The 20860-nt window shown below is 41.8% G+C and overlaps 1 protein-coding gene across 2 annotated transcripts in view; it reads left to right on the top strand.

Annotated features, from left to right (window-relative positions):
* The first annotated feature begins 6 nt into the window (after nucleotides 1-6).
* Nucleotides 7-20860, top strand: part of SUSD6 (sushi domain containing 6) — an 88419-nt gene continuing 67565 nt past the window's right edge. For both annotated transcript variants that reach the window (XM_011383667.2, XM_023526845.1), the window contains exon 1: nucleotides 7-157. The gene's annotated coding sequence lies outside the window, so the exon portion shown is untranslated. The remainder of the gene's footprint in view (nucleotides 158-20860) is intronic.

The following is a 20860-nucleotide window of genomic DNA, read 5'->3' as shown; positions in this document are numbered from 1 at the left end:
GCCGCCTCCTCCCGCAGCGCCGGCCAGCGCCAGCCAGACAAGGGCAAGCGGGGCACGCGGGGCCTCGCCTAGACCCAAGAGAGCTGCGGGCGCGCGCAGGCGGCGGAGCGGATCCTGCGAGCGCCCCCATCCCGAAGGTTGCCTCGCTGTTCCCCGGGTAAGTTGTCACCGTGGCTGGGGGCCGGCGGGGCCGGGCATTGTGTCACTGGCGCGCCCCGCTGGCTGTCAGGGGCCCAGGAGGGACCTTGAGGAGCCCCGGCTGGCCGCCCGGCGTCAGCTTCTCTGCGCCAGCCCTGCTGTCACCCGGCCTCGAGCGCTGTTCTGGTATGGGCCGGACCGGCGCGGTGCCGGGAGGGCGGCCGGGGAGCCTGTGCCGAGGCTGCGGGGAGGACCGGACACCCGGTTTGCGGCCGGGAGCTTAGTGTCCGGGATCCCGGCGCGCCGCCCTGGCCTCGCCAGGTGTGCGGGGTCGCGCTCGCTGCCTGGGATGTTCAGGGTAAAGACCAGAATCGGCGGGTCGCTGGAGAGGAGGTAAGCAGAGGTCTTCCTTTTTATTACTATTATTATTTTCCCCGCCAGCCGACTAAAGCTGCGGGTCCCGCTCGGGGGCAGGGTTGGCTTAGAGACGGTGGATTTCCTGAGGAAACCCTGCAGGTCGTGTACGTGAGCACCAGAGCTTTCTGCAGCCTCCGTGTTTCGTCTGGTCTTTAATCGCAAAAACTTTTCTTATTATCCGGGCTGAGACTCACCGAAACCATTTCCTGTTTATATATGCAGACTTTGTTTTACTCCTGCTTTTTAGAGACTCCAAATATTAGTGTAGGTCTGACCCTTCTGCAGGGTTGTGGCCGTGGGGCTGCTTAAGTGGAAAAAGTTACCTGTAAAGAGATGAGGAGGGGGATGTGGTTTGGGGGACTGTAAAACCCAGGAGGAAAAGAGGCGTCAAAATCAAGTCTTTGGCTGGTTTGAGGGAAGAGGCCTAAAGCTGCTGTTCCCACAGAATGTTCTCTTCGAGGCAGGCTGCTCCCTGCTCTTTGTTGCTCTTGCTAACTAGGCTTGTGTGTGCTTTGTACAGAGGTGCAATAAAATTACCCAGTTCATTTAAACCTGGGTATTACTTCGATCTGCAGAGGTGGGTACCGTGTCTTTTCATTCTTCACGGTGGTTAATTAATTTTTTGCTCTTTTTCGTTACTGATTTATAATATGTGTATGAAATACACACACACACACACCCACCTCCCCACCTTTTCTGTTTTAGGAATTCCACACCCAAATTGTCAGCATCTAGTGCAGGCTAGTAGAGACATGTGCTTGGCATCGAGTTCTGAATTTTCTGGGCTTTTCATTTTTAGCTGGTTGTATATTCAACCAGAAATAAAAATTTTCAGAGTTGGGGAATGTGTGTGTTTACCTTCTCCTCAGTAAAGGAGGTATTTAATAAAGCAACAATAATAGCAGTAATAGGGGAAAGTTCTCCAGGGCTTACTATGTACCAAGCTTTGTGCCAAGGACTTTACTTTCTTGACCTCATTTAATAAACAACAAACTTTTCTGGTAGATATTATTATTCCTATTTTTTCACTTGAGACCAAAGCCAAACAAATAACTCGCCCAAGGTCACAAAGACAGCTTTTGGTGGAGCTGTGTTCACTACAAGATTAAACTGTTAGTTTCTAGTTTGCTTACATTTTAGTAAAACTGGAGTCTTTCTAGAACCTTCTCAAAGCACTACTTCTTCAGGCTTTTGCTCACATCCTGATCACCCTTAACTCTTTCTCCAAGGTACACATTTATGGTATGTTTGCACAACATTCATTTGTTCATTCTTTCATTCAGTATTCACAAGTGTTTATGTGACACAGAATGTATGCCAGGAACTGTGTTAGGTATTGGGGAGACTGCAGTGAATAAGACAGAACCCAGCCAATACCCTCATGGAGTTCATAGTCTTTAAGTCAATTTTATTTTGGTTTTATGTTGTTAATTTTCATTAGTGGCCACTTGCTGCTTAAGGAACTTCTACCCAATGAGTTAAGTAGAGGACAATACTGGATGAAGCCTGATAGATAGGACTTCTCTCCACAGAACAATTTTTTGAATACTGTAGTAGAAATGGCATATGAAACAAATCCTCACCTATCACTAGACTGGAACAGGTCCCTGGGTGTTTTGAGTAGGGCCTGTCCCCACCTTTGCCCTGCAGTGTTTCCACCCTAAGCACAAACCCACTGAAATGGCAGAGTTCAACTTTTTTGCTGAGGCTTTCCTTCTCCTTGCCCAGAATTTGGGCAGATAGGAAGAAGAGGAAGAAAGGTAGAAAAAGGTGTTACAAATGCAGGTTGGCCAATGAAGAGACCTCTGCACTTTGATTTCCTGGCAGGTCTCCGTCTCGTGGTGTTTGAACGTGTGCTCTTATGTAATGGTGCATCTCCTGGCAGGGGATTTCCTCCTTTGCTGTTGCTGGGGCAGCAGTTCCTACAGCTGCCTTCCCCCTCTACACACACACACACACACACACACACACGCACCCTCCAAAGGTAGTAATTCTTTTGGCTTCTTTAACTATTTATTTCAGGTTTTTTTTGCTATTAAGCATCGTTTCACTTATGTGCTTTTCCACAGTTAAATAAAAACTTGCCTTATGTTTTAAATCTTTATGCTCTTTTTTTCATATCCTTAGCTCCTCTGGCAACCAGGTAACTACTGATATCTGTTTGTGGGCTCAGAAGTGAATTGGGAAGAATATCTTTAGCAGAACCTCTTACAGGCAGAGAAGGAAGGTCAGAGAGCACATGTGCTTGTCTTTTCCCTCTAGTTCCCCATTTACCAAGGGACAGCAACAGAGCTATAATGCCCACTTAGAGGTGTGAAATGCCTACTTGGAGGCCTGAATATCAGTAGATTCACTGGGCAGAGTTGTGCAGTTACCATGCATGAAGCATTTTACTGAGCTCCTGAACTGACATGTGATCTTGTAGTTGAAGCTGACAAGCAGTATTCATTTTCCCTCTTCTATCTGCTTGGGCAGTAGGGATGTCTTATATAGGGGGCATTCCCTCAAGCAGTAGAAGAAAGATGAGAATGATTAGAGGAAGAAAACCCAGTGACTTTTTTTTTTTTTTTAAACTTTGAAAGCAAATATTGCTCTGTGCAGACGAGTGCTGGGGATTAAGACTTGGGTTAAGGTTAAGCACTGGGACAAATGCATACATGATAACAGAGACTCTTTACCTTCATTTCTCCTCAAGATGGCTTCAGTTTAGGGGACACCCACATATCCCCCTGTAGTGAGACCTTTTTTAATGGAATGGTTTTTAAAACATAATATTCTTAAATTATGTTGCCACATTGCAGGAAACTTGGAAACTAGAGCAGTGAGAAATAATGCCTGAGTGTGGGAGTTCTATTTCCATATTGGTGAGAGTGAAGGATGCAGCTTAAGATTGGGGCTTGGGGTTTTGTGATGAGTATTTAAAGCTGCTAACAGCAGTGGACCTGAGACTAGTAAAGCAATTTCAGGACAGCGTTGGGGTGACTATCCTTGAACATCAAGATCTGTTCACTCCCACCCTGGCTTAGATTCAAGGTAACAGCCATTGTTCTCTGGGATGATTGTAAGTTTGTATCTTTGTGTAAAAACCTCTATCTGAAAAGGTAGAGGTGCTGAGGAAAGAGTTACCTCTTACAAGGCTTAGTAGGTTTTAGCAGCAGAGCCTGCCAGGCATCTGTGGATGTTTCCTTTTTCTTGTGCTCACTTATTTCTGTGATGATGTCCTTTTTCTTTCCCTTTTAGTTTTTTGGTCTAGAAACCAGCAGGTTTCCTTCTATTCTCTCTCTCATCCTCTGGTTCTTACTTGAGTGTGGAAGGCTCCACTCTGCTGGTAGACCTTGCAGTGTCACCAAGCTGGGTCACTTCAGCCATGAAAGGCCACCTGTGCTATTGTCAGGGCTAGGGGACAGTTGAGTCCCTGTGAAGGTATTGGTATAGCAACAGCAGAAAATGCAACTGTAGTGAGAACTAAATGGGTTTCACAGACTCTGGTGTTGCCTGTGATGTATTCTCCCTTCCTGGCTCTTACATCTCAAAAAAGGAAAATAGCCACCCTTGAAACATATGAAAGCTGCATGCCAAGAATCAGAAACAGGATATTATGGAAGCATTTTTCTCAAGCAGAAACAGATGTAGTTCCCTGTTACTGTCACCAGTGTTAATAGATCCTTAAAATTACCTGATAGCTATGTGCCCTTAAATGTGCTACCACTTCCCACACACATATACAAGTGTGATCCTTTTTTTTGGGGGGGGGCAAGGCCCCTTTCTTTGATTTGGGGAAGTTAGCCTGGGATTCCTGATGACAGTAAGTAGGTTCTCAGTGGGTCTGCGGTTGGCAGAGTTGGTGACTGACAATTTTTTTATTACTCAGAAGAGGATCTTTTGTGGTGAAAAATGAAATGATTCAGGATTCTATTCTCTTGTAGTTAGAGATAGGACACAAAACCCCATGAGAAGAGGCAGAAATAGGGACTTTTTCCTAGTTCCGCCTTTTCTTACCATCCTTTCTTAAGGAGAAATGTGTAATCTTTTCAAGTCTAGCCTCCTGCCAGCAGTGACTTGCCTTCACCTACAAAAGTTTAAGATCAGAGCGTGGAATTGCTCTATGTGTAGGCTCTCTTTGCTGAAATTTTGGTTAGACTAGGCTTTGGCTTCTGACAAAGCCAGTAAAATGAAACTGGCTTCTGGGAATGGGATAGGAGTGTTTATTCCATTCTTCCTTCTTTGGGCTGTTCTCATTTGATCTCAGTGAACTAAGTGGGTGGAAGTTTAAAAAAGGGAATTTGAAAAAGAGAACAAGGTGGTTTTGCTTATTTTGCATTTTAAATTGTAGTGAGGCAAACTGAGGGAAGATAAGGGGTTTGTTTTTTAAGCATCAGCAAACATGATATTACAGAAAGCTTGGAAAATAAAGGATAAAAATACCATCCTAATACAAACATTATTTCCATGTATTCCATTTTTTCTTTTAATTAGAAATCCCAGTACATTCAATTTTATATTTTTTTCACCTAGGATTATACCATAAACATTTCCTTTTTATGACACATTGCCATTTGTAATTATTTTTAATGGCTTTATAATAGTCCAGCAAATAGATGTGATTTAAATATCTTCTCTTATACAACTAGATTATTTCAAAGTTTGCTCAAGGAGATTTTTTCAGAGGGGTGATTTTATTTTGCCATATATGTATTTTTTTTTAAACAGCTTTATTGAGAGATAATTTATGTGTCATAAAATTCACACATTTAAAGTGTACAATTCAATGGGTTTTAGTATATTTACAAAGTTGTATAACCATCACCATAATCTAATTTTAGAACATTTTTATCACCCCCAAAAGAAACCTCATTAGCAGTCACCCCCTGTTCCTCTGCAGTGCCCCCAGCCTATAGTTATCACTAGCTAATCTACTTTCTCTGTAGTTTACCTATTTGGACATTTCATATAAACAGAATCATACAATATATGGTCTTTAGTAATTGACTTCTTTCACTTGGTGTAGTGTTGTTGAGGTTTACCTGTGTTGTAGCATGTAGCAGTACTTCATTCTACTTTATTGCTAAATAATCTGTTGTATAGATGTGCCACCTTTAGTTTATAAACATTTGGGTGGTTTGTTTTTTTGGTTGTTAGGAATTCTGTTGCTATGAACATCCACGAATAAGGCTTTGTGTGGACATATATTTTTTTCTCCTCAGGGAGATATTTTAAAAGCTGCATCAATATTTCTACTTTGTAGTTACCATTCTACTTTGTTGTGCAGTTTGGGGAAGAACAGTGTTATAGCAAAATCTCTTGATCTTATGATGTTGAGGATATTGCATTGAATTAAGGTGTTCTACACACACACACACACACACACACACACACACACACACACAGAATCATGTATTCATGAAGTTTGAATTCTCCAGTAGTATCGTTTCCAAATCTTTGCTGCAGAACATTAAACAGTAGTAAGAGTTGACAGATTCAGTAGTACTTATATTCATTGCACATGTACTGCTGCTTTTTATTTTTTTTTTAAAGAGGGTTTTCAGCCTGAAGCCTCAGTTCTAAATTGTGTCATTGTGTTTTATGGAGAGAACTTTACCAAGAACCCCACAGAGCCTTCCTTATCAAATGTAATTTATAGTTCCCAGAAGCATTTCCTTATGAAAAATTCCATGCCAGGGTTTGTACCACCTGCTTGCAGGCTTCTGCTAGTCTGGGAAGTGGAATGCTTACTGAATAGAGAGCCAACCAGCGAGATAGTGAAGAGAGCTCTTACTGATAGACCTTACTTGCACCCAAGGTTAAAAATACAGATCATGCCCGACACAGAGAGGAACAGATGGTGCTGCTGGGAGTGTTATTTCCTCTACAGAATCTACTCCTGGATGGTTTTACATCATACCAGCCATATTACAGAAAGAATGCAATAGCTAGTCTTGCTTCCTCTGCTCCTAGATCTCTACCAGAAGCTCTTGAAAGCGTGCATGTGCAGGCCATCTAATTATTTGAGACTCAAGACGGTTCCACCCCAAAGAAACACGTGGACACCGGGCATATGCCCTTTGTCCAACAAGCAGAACAAAAACCAGGAACTTGAATTATTTTCTGCTATACCTGTATTAGGTTCTGTACCTGGAGCCAAGCCCAAGGATCAGTCTTTCCAGAAAGTTCCCTCGGGTGTGTGTGTGTGTAAATGTGTGTGATGTAGGTATAACTTCCCTGCCACAATTCATTGCCAAAAGTTTTGGATTTGGACTGGGCTCTGCCTCTTAATGCAAATTCTTTTCCCAAGTCCTAAGAGTCTCAAAAGACTGAATGAAGTTAGAAGACTCTTATCTGAAGATTTGAATTCTTAACTCTAATATTCAGATGTTACCACAAAACTCTTTGCACAGCAAACTAAGTATGTGCTGAGAGAAACACTGTAGGCTCATGAGATGCTGGAGTTGGAAGGATGAGACTTTGGGGATCGTCTCATTCTACCTCCTCGCTTCATAGAAAGGAAAATGGGAAATGGATGTGCAGAGCTGACTTTCTGAGTAATGGGGCCAGGGGAGAAGCCAGGGTTCCTGATTCCTAGTCTAGTGCATTTTCCACCCCGGTGTCTTCAACTTCTCTCATGGGCCTGTCCCAGAAAAGGGAATTGAGAGCCCATCAAGATGTGTGATTCATATTGTTAGGAACAAATTCATGCCTCTTGTGATTACAGTTTTGAATCTAATAGTGAAATCACATAGGGGAATGAGTCATTAAAGGTAGAACTGTTCTTAAAATGGGCGCTGTTTTTCTTAAGTTGAGCATGCTTAACTATTTTATCTCTGTTCTGTGCTTCTTTGCATTTCAAAAACAGCATCTGACTCTAGGCCAGTTGGATGTGTTCCCTGAATCATTTTCCCCTTTGGATTCTCCTTGCCTAGGTAGGAGAGTGGCTGGAGCTGGTGGCATCCTAGGTGTAGTAGAACTGCCCAATAATTGGGAGCATGCAGTTGAGGACTGATGCTTCCTCCCTCTGACTGCATTAGCAGACCAGAACCCTTCACAACTGTGGTTCTGATTTCCTCAGGTTTATTTTATGTGGGATCAGCCACCCATCCAAATGCAGTGTGAACATACACCTCTGTCTCTCTAATTAGCCAGGAAGGAAATAGGCTGCCTGGGTTGAGGTCATATATGCTGCCTTTCCTCATCCTGAAAACCATTGAGCAGTTTCGTGTTCACTGGGTGCTGCTATTTTAGTTGGCATGCTCAAGATATTTCTAGAGAATTAACAAATTATATGTTGGCTGGTCCACCTTTATCAATCCTCGATTCCTGTCCTCCTCCAGGTAGAAACTCTGCCATGGGAAGGCCACCTACCTCCTCATTTTAGTCCTGTGGGGATTTTGCCTGTTACGCAGCAGTATGACAAGAAGAACAGGCTCTGGGTTTCATAAGAGTTCATTAGTCCATCTTTTTTTCCCCTTTACATGCACCTTCAAGTCGTAATAATTTGTGAGCTGATAATCTCTTTGGGCTGTGACGTCAGGCTGGTGGGAGGTGGTTATGATTGCTGCAGAAACTGAAAGGAAGTAAATCTAGTCATTTGTTTGCTAAGTATTTAGTGAATTCCTGTGGTCTGTGCTAGTAGGTATACAGTTATAAGCAAGGAGCAAAATGGGCATGATACTTGCCCTCATGGAGTTATCAATTTGGGAGAACATCCGTAGATTGCTTAATTTGAGGGTAGTAGTAAAGGAATCTGTTGTGTAAAGTGGACTTTCAGCTTGACTATTCTGAAGAAGCTACTGACTTTTTCAATGACGTCTGTGCCCCCAAACCAATAATCACCCTGGCAAGGAGGAAAGCTTGAAAAATATCCTTATAGAATTCCTCCTGGCCTCCCAAGCAAGAAAGCAAATTGCTTTTCACTGCAGAGTGAGCTAGGTCTAGGAGTTTGGTCTGGTGTGAGGATTTCTTTTTTCGGGCTTTACTTAACCAATCAGCTTTTAATGTGGGAACATTTTCTGATTCTCAAATAACTTTTTTTTTAAATATTAAGAAAGAAAAGCAAATGTGGGTTTAACAGAGATAAATTGGGAAAAGAGAAATAGGATCAGTGGTGTGACTTCCTTAGGGAATCTTTTTTCTCCTGTCTTCCCCAAGCCTCAAATTTAGGTATAAATGTGAAGTCTGATATGAGAAGTCTCTTTTCCTGGCATATCTGTGGCTTTATAACCTGCCGGGGGCAGTAAAGGACCTAATACAATACTGGCAATAATAAGGCTCCCAATAAACGTACATCCCCATATAATTTACCTCTGTGGGTAGCCAGCCATCTCTTTGTAGGCCCAGTTTGCAGGCTGAAATTGGAAGTTCCCGGAGGTTAATGACTGTCTTGTCCACTCCTTTGTACTCAGCTCCTGTATTAATTTGTTGATTTATAAGTGATTGACATGGTGTAGAGGATTAAAGTAAAAAGGGTAAGAGGGCACGGTGACCTTGAAGCCATGAGCCTTGATGACAAGGAATCAGTGGTATTAATGAAATTCTAAAAAGAGACATTTGGAGGGTGGCCTGGTCTGACTGAAAAACAAATATAAACTAGGTGATAAAATGCTGTTAAATTTCACCAAGTTCACTGTGACTGGTGTCAGGAAAAGAAGACAGCTCAGGAACCATGCAGGTGGGAGGAGGTGAAGGAAAGAGAGGATATTGGAGGTTGTCCAGAATATTTTAGCAAGGCCAGTCAAAAACAAACTACAGGACCCTTTAAGAATTTTAATCTAACCAGAGAGTACCTTTGCTAATTTTCAGGTGCAAGTCTTTGTTTCTAGAATGGTGTCATTCTTTTAGAAGCCTCAGGAGGCATCAGTCACATCCTAAATCTAATTTACACATTTGGATTTTGGTTCAGCCTCATTTATACATACACAAACACTTTTTTTTTTTTAGCATCCACTGTGACTTCAGTTGCATGCAGTGAAGTAGTTAACACAGGGTGGCTTGTTTCTGTTTGTTCTCCAGAGGTGAGCTCTTTTGGGAGTGGTTCTATTACTTCTGGAATTGCAAAATATAATTATGTGGGTCCTTTCCTTTGGGGTCTGTGTATGTGTTTGAAAATTCACATCTTTGAAAGAAGGGCTGTTCTCTACAAATGCTGACTGCTTTTCTTGGGATATATGTGAGCAATAGTAGAGTGAATAGATTTCAGAGCCTTTGGTGTTGATAAAAGTTTCTGTGAATAACAGAAGGTTGGTATTTTTCAAGGGATGTGTCTGAACGCATTTATTAATTGAAGAAATATTTATTGAATGCTCTTTACCATGTAATCATCTCCCCACAGGGGTTCTTTGCAGCACACAGTCTAACAAATGTTTTGAATTATTCTCCAGTGTTTTGGTTATTCTCTTTTACCTTCAGAGATTTCAAGCCCCTTAAGGACGGAAAGGGCTGGTTTAAGTTGCCTCTGTGTTTTCTCTGCAAGCTGGGTATCCATATTAATAGCAATAAAATTGCTTCATTTTACAAAGTGCTTTCACATAAGACATCAGGTAATTCTGTGACGAAGGTTTTAGTCCCATTTTACAAATGGGAAAGCCAAGGCCTTTGATAACCTAAGTAGGCATTTAGCAGCCACTGTATATGTAAATAGTAACGCTGAGTCAGCTGGGGTTAAGGGTGTATCAAACGTTGGTATCCCATTCAGGGAAATAGGAAACCTCTTGGAATTGCAGACTGGATAAATTTTAACTTGCTCATGAAAAATAATATAACAGCCCCTTTTCTGTTCCTCCTCCCCTGCCCTGTCTCAGCATAGGCACTCTCAAGGTCAGTATGTCAGTATGTTTTTGTGTACTAATGGGACAAACAAGAATGCAAAGGTGTACTTAATTCGAAAGGGCAACTTTCATCTAAGGAAAAAGCATTCCCATATAGCCCAAGGAAGGGGCTTTTGTTTTATTTTTTGGAGGAGGGGGAGGCCATAGGGACAAAACCCTGGTGTCTAGAGATCCATGCAGTTTTCAGGTTATTAGAGGGTCCAGTTGGGGGTACGCCAGAGCAGAAATTCTGAGTTCTTTGGGTTCTAGGGGTTCTGTGATTGGGATTTTGAGCGGCGCTGCAAACTTACTCTGTATCAGGCATTGTTGCATCTTTGTTCTTTCTGCCGGTTATGTTCTGACTCCAGGCAGCAAGGATGGGATCAAGGTCTCCCTGACATGCCTCATGCTATTTCCAGAGTGGGGTTGTCTTGGCCTCAGAACTCAAGAGGGTTCCTGAAGGAGTGTCTCCTTTTTTTTGCTGACCTAGGGACCCAGGGACTCTTATAAACAAGGCTCAACCTTTTCTCCCCCATTGCCTGCCCTTGTTTCAGAGGCAGAAGATGAGCCTGTGTGGGCAGTCAGGAGGGTACAGGTGAAGGTGCTGCCTCACCTATGATAGCTTAGATTGGAGGAAACATAAAGCAGTGCTAATGTTACTGGGACAGGGTGTCCTTGGCCAGCCCTGTCTGTTTTTTCCATTTGGTTGGGAAAGTGAAGGAGTAAGACTGGCTATAGGCCAGGCATAGTTTCCCTCTTGCCTGTCGCTAATGAAAACGGATGATTGTTTGAAGAAGGGGTTACTGAGTGGGAGGCAGTGAAGAGTAGGGGGCCTTGGAATCAGATTGACCGTGTTTTCAATCTTAGCTCAGCCACTTACCAGCCGTATGACTTTGAGTAAATTTAACCTCTGATCCTTAGTTTTATCATTTGTGAAATGGAGATGATAATGTCAACACTATGTATGTCTAAAAGAGTAGTTACCAAAATATCGAGTACCTGGGGTGGAGAATTCTGGGGTGAGGAAGAATACAGGAAACTAACTTCTTAAACTTTCTTTTTGTATCATTTGAATATTCCACTGGTATATCTAACTTAAATAATTACAATTACATTTAAAAGTATACCCTCATGGGATTATTATGAAAATCAAATAAACTATGATATTTAAAACACTAGGTGCAGTGCCTGACAACCAAAAGATATTAAAATGGCAGTTTATTTGGGGAAGAAGTGGTAATAATTACTAGTCAACCCTTGCTCTTGTATTGTTAGATTTTATGTCTGGTTTGTGTAGTTTCGGATTAGTCCCTTTGTTAAGCCCAGCTTCTTCAACTTAAAATGGGAGTTAATAATAGTATCTACTACATATAGAGAGTTTGGAGGAGACATAATCTGGCACATAGTAATTGCTTGGTAAGTATTAACTGTTATCAGCATTGACCAGGGTTGTGAATATAAAAAGCACTGTGAGTATAGGATTATTGAGGTTCAGTTTGTTGGTGGCTGAGCAAGGGGAAGAGGCCAGCTTAGGACCAGGTCCTTTCTCTGCTTTCCAAGGTGGATGGACTACATCCAGAATGACAAGGGGAGGGGTTTGTCTCTATCACAAGCCACATCCTCCTGGCTTGGCAGGTGAGAGGCTCCTTACCACTGCCCTTGTAGGTCAAGTCTCTCAACTCCTTCAGATCTTGTCTTCTGTGTTAAACTGCCCTGCTGCTGGAGTCTACACTGACATTCTCACAGCCCTGAGTCTGCTCATCTCTCCCTCTTTCATTCTGGAAGGCCTGCACAAGGATGGGCTTAGATTCTCTAAGGGAAGGCATCTTTTCACACCACTTTGGTACTGCCCATAACTTCCCACCTGCTCAGTAATATCTGCCTGATCGTGGGAATGAATGGTTGAGTCGAAGCCAAAGTTGGTGGGAAATAGGTTTTGAGCTTTGCTGTGGGCTCCTGTTCTGTATATTCACATTTTTAGAGGAAAAATCTGAGTGATTTCTGCCCAGTATTGTTTCCAAAGAGTGAGAGATTCTCATCCTCAAACTCAGTTGTGGGGCCAGAGCTGATCATGCCCCACCCAGTTCCTCACCTTGGGTTTTTATAGTATACTTTTCACCCTTGCCCTTTCATTTCTCTATCAGACATTACCACATTTGCCTTGTTCCCTTCACATAGGTCATGAAATACTTACAGTTGATGAAAATTATAGGCATTGCAATGTCAAAAGTTTTACCAATCTAAGTTTGCCTAGTGGACTGGATGGAGTGTGCATATTTGTACAGAGTTTTGCACTTGATAGTTTTGTATTGTTCTTATGTGTTTCACATACACCTTTTCCCAAATTTGCATTTAGTGGTGGCTGGCAAATCTTTAGTCCATTTTTTCTTTGGACTATATCCTTGCTGTAGGTACTGGGTTCACATTTTATAATTCCCATCAGAATCTGAAGGGTATGAGGAGGCTGCTATTGAAGCACTCACTTTTCAATGCTTAATACCAGTCAAGTCACTGTACCTCTTGACAATTCTGCTCTGACTCCCAGCTGGTTTCTTTTATTTATGGCATTAAAGTGCTTGCTTCCTGTTGGCTTGGCAAAAGAAAGATCCTTGGAGGACCTTGAAGATCTCATGGAAAGGATCGTCTTACACTTAGCTAACTGCAAAATAAGACTTTTCAGTGGAGAACCTTTCCCCATCCAAAGCTCCTCTAAAATACAGTTGTTCAGGCTGTTTATTGTGTTTTGTAGTATTTATCTGGTTTTTGAAGATAGACTTGCTTGCTTAAAATCCGATTATAAGGGTGATGCCTAGAAGTTTTAGAGGAGATACTTATAAAAGAACTGAGCTGTGGGTTTATTTCAGGTCTAATCATGAACGTGCAAGAGGAATGGCACACTGCCTTGGAGCTGTCATTTAGGATGCCACCTTTTGGGAAACATATTGTTGGCAGTCCCTGGCCTATGGGAGGTTGTGCCTGGGCCTTATCAGAAATGGACCAGATGGTGTGTCTGGTAAAACTGGCAGATGTTCTTACTGTCATAGTTAACTTAAAAATTTTTACATATAATTGTAGAATTATGGGAATCTTCCTTTTGGGGTATTAGTGCTACCCCTGACTTACAGAGGCCTTTATTTTTCCCTTGCTTCTGGCTAGAATTGACTTTCAACTCTGTGTCTTCACATTTCCTCTGGTTACTTTCTTCATCAAATGTGTCATTTGTAGTATTTGTAGGGAGGTACAAAGTAACCATTCTTTAGTGTAATTTGAAGGTTGCTGATGGGACCACTGTGCCTAGAATATGCCTGCCACACAGATAACATTGGTGATGAAAATGTTCATCATTTGTTACTCCTATGGATTAAGACATTTGAATGTCTTAGGTATGATACCTAGAAAGAATGACTGTCATGGTTACATTGCCCAGAACCCTGTGGGGAGTGGGGCAAGGCAAGAAGTATTGAGTGCTTGCTCTGTGCCAGGCATTGTGCTAGGTGCTGTACTTAGGTAGGCTTATCTTCACTGTATAGATCAGAAAACCAAGTAATTTGCTGAGCTAGAACCAAGGTTGGAGTAATTCCAAAGCCTATGTTTTTTTCATAGCAAATAAAACGTGCGGATTAGGAAGTTGAGATGAGGATGTGGTGGGGAAGGAGACAAGACAAACGCCTGGAGAGAGGAGAGCAGGACGGGTGGGAGCTGCAGTGTAGGAATAATAGGGAGTGAATGGTCCTGGGAAGGGTGTGGAAAGAGGAGGTTGGTTAGCAAAAATAAACTGAAGTAGAAAAAAATGGTTGGGCTATAACTCAGAGGGGGTTGCATTGTTGGTGTGATGGCAACTCTTCCCTGAAAGAAGCTCCGTGGGGTTTATTTGGGGCCAGATAGCTTCTGTATTGAGGCAGGTGGCAGTTGGGCCCTGCAGGAAGCCTTTTAATCAGTTGCATTTATAGACTGGCCTATACTCTACTGAAAGGCAACTCCCATTTTAGTTAGCAAAGGCAGCATTATCTGCCTTTGAAACACCGCATTTATAGATCCCCATTTGGCCCAGCGGTAGAGGCTGGTTAATGCCCTGTTATATTACCGTGTCTCCCTGCTTGCTGCCTCAGAGGTTGTGCAGGGACAGTTCCCTCTAAATGACCCAGGCTGCTCGCCTTCCTGCAGATGTTCCTTTTCCTCTCAGGGATGAGTTGGAGTCAGGACTGCAAAGGGTAGTAGCCTTCTTGTCTCTGTGTTTAAGGTAGCCAGGAATTTCCTAGAATGATGATTCTGATTTGTTCCCACTTTCTTGCCACAAGGCTGGGGTTGCTTTTACAGCATGGCCAACCCTACATTCAGTCCAATTCAACATTGATTTATTGACACATGCTAGTATGTGTGGGAGGATGGTATAGAAAGATGACTGAGACGGGTCTCTGACCTAATGAGGTCTGAGATGATGACTAACAGTTGGACTATTTCCTTTTTCTTATAGCAGAAAGTATTCATAAACTTTTAGTTTTGTCTAACTAAAATGATCATTGTGAGAACTGATTGTAGTGATAATGAATAGATACTGCTTCGAAAAGTATAAAGCTCTAGATTCATGCAAAATTTTCTTAATATTAAAGATAGATTCATAATAAAAGATAACACATATTGAGTACTTTTTAAATGCAGGCACTGTTCTAAGTGCTTTAGATGTATTTACTCTTCACAGCAACTTTGAAGTAGATTGCTTACATTATACCCATTTTACAGTTGTGAAAATTGATGCCAAAAGAGGATAAAAAGCACCTTTTGAGGATGCACAGTGGAACTCTTGGCCACACTATGTGGCCTCTAAAGACCCTGAGGAAGTCAGAGAATACACGGGGTCCCACCTCAAGGGGAGCCAGCATTCAGAACTGACCCTCAGAGACCAGAAAAGGTCAGAGGAAGGTCAGGCTGGTGCTTAAGAAAGCATTAGAATTTCCGAATAACTTAAGTAATTATTTAAACTGGTTTTAAACTTGAAGCTATCCTTCTTGAATAGTAATGCAGTTGAAATAGATAATTGAAGCCAAGGAGGAAGGACAGAATTGGTGAGCTCACATAAGTAGATGGACACTTATTGACTGACTAACTAGAGAGGCAAAACTTTGAAGTGAGTGCATCTTTATTCAGTTTAAAAACCAGTGCAAAGACCTAGGCAATGTGCTTTGTGTGGGAAGTTTTAAAGAACACACATTTAAAAAAATAATTCTTCCCCTCTCAGCCTGATGTTGTTGAAGTTTCTATTAAGGATATCTGCATTTGATGATTAATATACAATATATCCATTTTTGGCAGTTATTTTCCAAAGACATCAAGTTCATTTTTTGAGGCAGCTTCTAGCCAGGTGATTGGAGCAAACATTCATTCAGGTCATGGAGAAGGCGATTTCTTCATCTGATGCATGTGGTAAGGCAAAGAGAGCTCTGGGAGTTAATGTCTCTGAATTTGTGTTTCACTTTCAGCAGTATTTTTAGCTTGTGGTGCTTATGACCAAAAGTGATTATCTTTTTCAGTAGCAATTCAGGGGAGTTAGTCATCACCATCTAATGACCTAGTTCTCAAATCTTGCAGTGGCTTCAGAAGTTTCTTTGGATACTCCAAAGCACTGTTTCTCAAAGTGTGCTTTAGAATCACCTAACCCACCCTATACCTTGGGAATCAGTTTCCTTGTGGATGGGGCCCTGGCATCTGAATGTTAAAATACACACACTTCCTTCTGCACTGGTTCTGAAGTAGAGCTGGGAAGCCAAGCCCATACTGCAGAGTCTAGCTGCAGGCAGCTGTGTGAGCACTCTTTAGAGCTTTCTGTTTTCTTTTTATAATGAATGAGAATTTTGCCTCCTGCTTCATAATATAACCAAGATAAATTTAATATTTAAAGTGAATTACATTATCTGACATGGAATAATTTTAACCTCTACCAAGGTTGTCGTGTGCTTTGGGGTTAGACTGCTTAGTTTGTAATCTTGGCCTCATGAAGTTACTTAAATTCTCTGCCTTGCCTAAAAATGGAGATAGTAATAGTACCTACCTTTTAAGATTATTATGAGGATTAAATCAGATACTAGATGGAAAATGCTTAAATCCATGCACAGTGAATAAGGAGTCAAGGGCCAGTTAATAATGATGCTAATACTATTATTATCCTGAGGTTTTTTTGTTACTGGAAGTATGACCACTCCAGTTTCAGAATTGAGTCCTACAAAATGAGAAAACACCCCATTCCCCGTTGACACAGCCAGACCACAGGCTTATTAAAAGGACGTTTGCCATCCATAGGAAGTCTAAACAGAACACTGGGAAAATGCTTTGTGATAACAGATGATCTCAGGTCACATTCTAGTTTTATTTCTCTTGAGGACCCTGGTATAGCGAGACTGTTCTCAGGCAGTCAGAATCTGTAACAGGTGGGAGGGAAGTACTTGTTTAGAAAATGTCAGAGGATCCACCAAGTTGTTTTTACCAACTGTTCTTCATTCAATTTGTGCTCTCTTTTCCTCATTATTCTTTAATGGTTAGGAAAGAGGGCTCATTGTACTTTTTCTTTGTAAAGGTACATATTTCAAATTTGTTTCCTCCATTAAGTTACTTGTTTAAAAAAAAATTTAAGAAATTACATTATATTTGTTTCTTAAAGAAAGATTAGGAAATACGGGTTACTCGTAGTCATGTGATTTCCCTTCTGGACGTCACCATTGTTCACCTGTTATTTTGCTCCCTTTTTCTAGTATGGTCAAGGACAGCAGAGTGGCCTGCAAGGTGTTAGAGGGAGGGGCCACATTTCTGGGAGCTAAGCTGGCCTTCCTGTGGCTAATAGCCTTATACTGGGCAGCCCTACTTTGGGATAAGCACTTGACAACACCCTTGTCCCCAAATGTCCTCTCTGCTTCAGAGCTGTTCTTATTTCCAGGGCTGCTGAGTACTCAAGCATTTCTGGCCTGGTTCATGTAGATTCTGTTCTCCTGGGTTTGTGCTCATTTTTCACAGAGCCAGGTGGTGAGGGATCTTGGGCCTCTTAGCTGTAGGAACTGATACTGGCTCTTAAGGTTGCTACTTCTCTGTCTCATTCCTTCTCACTCAATGCAGCTGGGAAGGCTCTGCCTAGGAGGAAGGCTCATTGGGTAAGGCTTTTTAAATGTAATGTTTCCTCCTTTTCTCTTCCCAAAATAAGAGCTTAAAAAACTTTAGTGCAGAACTATTGAATTGTATTTATCATTGTTGTGATGGACAAAGGAATTGTCAGCTCTATCATATGGATCCGCTTCACCCCCTTGCAAATGGGAATTGCAGGAAATCATAACTAGCATAAAAAACTGCGTAGATGGGAAGGATGGAATGTGTAACCCCCACTCCCAGAAACAGGCAGAATGGCCAAGCTCACTGATCTCTACATTTGGTGGTCAGGGAGCCAAAGCATGGCCTGAAGATAATGTCACCATCTGGGAATTGAAACCCGAGTCTTCCTGCTCTCCGATTTCTATGTCACCATCACTCGCCTCTTAGCCCCTTTTTTCCACTCATTAACCAGCCCTTGCCACTTCTTTTTTTCTGTAGGTTTCTGTTAACCACTACCCTGGCCAGACCTCATCATCCTGTTTGGCCTCTCAGGCTACTTTAGTCTCAGCCAGGTTCATCTCCTGTGAACAGTATTCTTGTCTCGAGTGAGACTAGGTAAGAGAATGAAGCCCTGTGTGTGTAGGAGGTAGTATCGCTAGCCCTTCTCATGGTGGCGGGCTCCTTGAGGGTGAGGACCATGTATTCTGGTGCCTCTTACATACTAGGCCTTCAGTAAATGCTTGTTGAATTGGATCAGGTCAGGTTTTCTGCTGAAGAACTTTCATTGGCTCCCCACTACTTACCGATCCAAGGCTGAATTTCTCTGCCTGTTTTTTATGGCTGTACAAACTGGCCTTACTATAAGTATTCAGTTGAATGCTTAATACTTTGTGGAACAACCAGAGTGTGCTGTGTGGTAGATACTAGGGAAACTATAAGAATTGTCCCTTGCCCTGAAAGATCTCAAATGGAATTTTTTTTTTCTGTTCTTCCCTTATTCTTGGTCTCTCCCCTTCCCTTTCCCACCTACCCCTCCAACACCTGAGGCCCCCAATTTATCATGCTTTTATTCAGCCTCTAGCTCCAGAAATTCCCTCTTTCCTTCTTCATACTTATTAGCCCTCAAAGCTATCAGGTCACATCACCCTTTCTTCCTTTTTAAGGCTCTCTTTGTCTTGGTTCAGATCCTTTTTTTTCTTTCTTTCCTTTCTTTTCATTTTTTTCTTTTTTATTATTTTGTCCATAACTCACAAGTAGCTGTGTGTTCTTGTTTTCTAATTATTCATACCTTGCACTTTAGCATTTTACTGAACCCACGTGGGATACTGAAATGGATACTCTTGCCTTTTTGTGTCTTGATTGTTTGCTACTTGGGTAATTAGCCTCCCCAACTCCATTGAGAATTTCTGGTGGGGTGGGCCCTGAGCCTTCTGAGCATTTTGCAAGCTATCTATAGAGGACTATCAAGAAATGATGATACATGGGGTAGACAAAAGTATATATATATATATAGGGTGGAACTATTGGAGTTGAAAGGTAATCTGACAGTGCTTTAGGAGTGTGGTTCCTTTTGGTTGATCTGGATGGAGCAGAGCCAGGGCTGGAGGCCAGAAGACCATCTAGGAATTTTAGGACTGTGGAAACCAAGACCTGAGAGAATATGGAAAAGACAGGAAGGGTCATTCATGTCTCTAAGAGTTTATTCTGAGATTCTCTTAAAACTCTGGTGGGAAAATCTGTTCCTCCTAGAAGTTAACCAGGGTTCTTGGGGAATTGTGTGTGGTGAGACCAGATGCCTATGTGGTGAATCCTCCAAAAGGAGGATGTGAAAGGTTCCTGGCTGTGGGGAAGCTTATAGCTTCAGGGAACGATTAAGGGGGCAATGGTGAGCAGACCTGTCAAACTGAACATTTGATTTATTTGTATTAGTGGCATTTGTATTTGTATTGATTACTCTGGGAAGTTTGGGGATTTGAATTTATTCTGAAATACAAACATTTTCTGTCTTTGCTTTGTGACTGGTGGGGCTTATAGGCTTATGTTGCATTTTTCCTTTGAATAATAGAGTCTTGCATGAAACTAAAAGCAATGTCATCTTCTTTTGACTTGGGCAGATTTTTAAGAATTATGCTGAAGTTTTCCCCTATCTATCTCCCTTTTATTTCTCAGACTCATCTAGCACTATGAAATAGGTTAGTGACATCTGTGTGCTGGGACCAGTTTCAGATAGCTACATTCCCTGTAATCCAGTTTAAATCTGTGGGGCACATCTAAACTTACCAATATTCTAGTTGGGAAGGGTGGTTGCAAAGGCAAAGCCATTTAATTGTAGCTTGTATGAAAATAAAACCAGTTCGAATTTTCTTCTCACAAACTTTCTCTGAAATACCGCTTTAGATTTTTTATTTTTGGCAATTGAGTGTTGGGGTGGCAGCATCATTACTGTTGTGATGGAGGGGTATGATAAGCCAGTGGGTGATTTCTTAGAATCCTGAGCCTTTGAAAAATGCTATTCCTTTTGGAAAGCAGTAAGTGCAGAAGCCAGGCTGCTTATCTCAGATTCATACCCTCTTCCCATCCTATTCTCAATTACTAAATATTGTGGCCTCAGTCTGCCTAAAAACATGGTGGCTTAACTTTGCTTAAACGTCTGCAACACTTTGGTAATGAAGTTTAGCCCTTTAATATTGACGATGTTGCTAAAAATGTCGATGTAAGAAACGTCCAAAGCTGTAGAGAATTTTTATGAGTTTATTTGAGCCAAACTGATGACATATGCTGGGAAGCAAAATTTCAACAGATTGAAAAAATGCTCTGGAGAATGGCAGTTTTGTAGCTTATTTTTTAATTAGAATCAAAGGAGGAGATGTAGGGAGGGTTCTATAAAATCCATTGGTGGTAGATTAGGGAGGTGGGAGAAAGCATCATAGGGAAATCTCTAGGATAAAAATTGGATAAAAAGCAAAATGAGGAGACACATACTTCTTTTACATTGGTGGATATAAGATAGCTAATAATTAACATTTACAACACATAGAGATGGTATGCGGGGAACAAGATAACAATGAAGGGTTCTGTGGTCTCCTGCTCTGCTTGTCTTGTACTCTGGTGCTGGGGTTCGTGCCTACAAGGGGGTCTAGAAAAGAAAATTACTCTGATATTTCAAAGTATGCCATCCTTGATGCATAAGAACAACAGACAGAGCTCACTTAAGGTAAAGGTTGACCTTTGCTAAAGGAAGCTATAGGCCTGGGACGTGACTACCCACCATGACCTCCCAGTTAGAAGTTTGTGATCAGAACGTCCTGTGTGGTTACTTTTGGTGTCTCAGTTTGTCAGGCCTGCCATATGGCCCCCTGAGCTTGTCAGGTTTATTGTATAGCTCCCTTTTTGTTCACAATAATAGCAAACACTCAGTAGCAGGTACACTGATTGAG

This window comes from Pteropus vampyrus, unplaced genomic scaffold (genome assembly GCF_000151845.1).
Source record: "Pteropus vampyrus isolate Shadow unplaced genomic scaffold, Pvam_2.0 Scaffold15, whole genome shotgun sequence".
In the NCBI taxonomy this organism is placed as follows: domain Eukaryota; kingdom Metazoa; phylum Chordata; class Mammalia; order Chiroptera; family Pteropodidae; genus Pteropus; species Pteropus vampyrus.
This window is presented reverse-complemented; position numbering and strand designations above follow the sequence as displayed.